Source organism: Epinephelus moara, chromosome 22 (genome assembly GCF_006386435.1).
Source record: "Epinephelus moara isolate mb chromosome 22, YSFRI_EMoa_1.0, whole genome shotgun sequence".
Lineage (NCBI taxonomy): Eukaryota > Metazoa > Chordata > Actinopteri > Perciformes > Serranidae > Epinephelus > Epinephelus moara.
The window spans coordinates 36,676,327-36,678,514 of record NC_065527.1 but is presented as its reverse complement, the minus strand read 5'-3'; the positions used below and the strand labels follow the sequence as shown (position 1 = coordinate 36,678,514).

General features: G+C 38.5%; 1 protein-coding gene across 1 annotated transcript in view; it reads right to left on the bottom strand.

The window, feature by feature from the left end:
* Nucleotides 1-2,188, bottom strand: part of LOC126383494 (zinc finger and SCAN domain-containing protein 12-like) — a 70,504-nt gene that overhangs the window by 21,701 nt on the left and 46,615 nt on the right. The gene's annotated exons all lie outside the window — the stretch shown is intronic.

The following is a 2,188-nucleotide window of genomic DNA, read 5'->3' as shown; positions in this document are numbered from 1 at the left end:
TATATATATATATATATATATATATATATATATATATATATATACAGGGTGCGATTTGTGAAAGAACCAGAGGGGGGGATAATTTTGAGAAATGTTTTTATTTTAAAAAAAATTACCACACAACGGCGGGCCAACAGTCAGGCTATATGAAAACAGTTGTTTCTTGTGTAAACTTAACACCAGGGGTTCTCAAACTTTTTTTCTCATCGGATCTGATTTTTATTCAAGGTCAGAGGTCCTGAACCATTGGGATGATAAAATAACATTTAAAATTAGACAAAAAAATGCATGCATTTTGTGTTTACACCGTCGGCTTTCCTCATTGATCTCAGTGCGCTCAGTGCCACGCCCACCTCAGTATTAGCACTGACAGCTGTTGCGTCTCTCCTCTGAAGGAAAAGTGACAGGGCCTGCAGAATCTCCAGCGCATCTTTAATCAGTACCATCTCCACCAAAAAAGCCAATCTGTCATCTTAGTGTGTATAGCTACCCTGACATCTTGTCCTCTCCTTGGTGGATCTGGATGGGTCTTTGGCCAGCGCTCCAAAAAGTTTCACCAAGGCTGGATAGCTCTCCCAGAGAGCTGTCACTGACGTGCATGATGAGGTACATATATACATATACATATATATATATATATGTATATATGTATATATACATACACACACAATACTCTTTTTTATTTTTATTTAACCTTTATTTACCCAGGCAAGCAATTAAGAACAAATTCTTATTTACAAATGCAGCCTGAACCAAAGAGCAAAGGCTCTCTGGAGCTCTAAGCTCAGCTGTTGCAATTTACCACAAGTGTACACTAACAATGTAATGCCTATTTTTTAATAAAGCAGCAACAACCTCCTTTCATTGTTTCATTCACCTCCTTATTTTGTTTAAGCTGTTTAGAAGTCTCACAAGCCAAGAATTTTCTGTACATCACGAGTCAACGGCAGGAATAAAGAGCCCGGGAAAGGCTATTGTTTGTGGATCACGTTGTTTAAGAGTGTCTGAGGGTGTTTTGAGAGTAGTATATTGAATCTGGTTGATGTCAAATATGGACCAGCGAACGATCGCAGCTGTCTTTGCCTTCGGTACTCTTTACCAGGAGGCAGAAGAGGAGGCTGCTGAGCTGAGGAGGAGTCTTCAGCTGAGAAGAACCGGGATGAGGAAGAGGAGTCAGGAAAGGCGTCGCGCTATCCTAGCGTTTGTCTCTGGCTTTGTAAGTAGGCTAATCTCACAAAGTTTCCCTCAAGCAGCACTTTGTTTTCCATTATTATTAATGGATCAGGAGGATCCAGGATCCTCCCCAAACTGTGTAATAGTGACGCTATAGACCCACCCCTTTCATTCATGAATTTCCAACCACTCAGTCAAATTTGACATCTGACATTTGACATTTTGGTACTGTTGATGGTGCCCCATCACCACCTTGTAGTGAAATCGTGGGGGGCATGGAATTAACACCATATTAAATTTTATAATTTATTTGAGGAAATTAAATAATATATGCCACACACTTACCTTATATCACATTGGCAGTGAAGTTCACTTGTATACAAGATAAATAATAAATGATAATGCGTAATGAGAACCTGACAAAAAAACAATATTTAATTCATTTTACATTACATAATTTTAAATACATCTAAGTAAAATAGGCATGATCACAGTAAACAGATAAAAACTATGAAATAGTTAAATAAATAAATAAATATAATTAAAATGTCAATTCATGATTGTAAACATTAAAAATATATCTTTCTTTTTTAATACAGGATCATTCTCCCTGGAGGTATGCACAGATAAACAACACTGTGCCTATCCTCTGCACCTTTTTCTCTGAGGCAGACCTAAAACCAGCCTTTAGGCTGTCCAGGGAGACCATCAATTTACTGGTCCAGATGCTGCCTCGGCAAAAGCCACATGGTTGGAGCCATGAGATTGAGGTGGCTGTCTGTCTCTACTGGCTGGCATGTGGCACCTCCTATAGAGTTACAGCAGACATATTTGCCATGCCGAGGGCCACAGTTGGCAGGGTAGTCCACACTTAAGTGGAGGACATGATGATACATATTAATACATACTTTCAACATATTGTACCACAGTAGCCAGAACTATAACTATAATATTATTACTTTCAATAATGTTGTTGTAAGCTACTGTCATTACCTGCATATATCTCTCTCTCTCT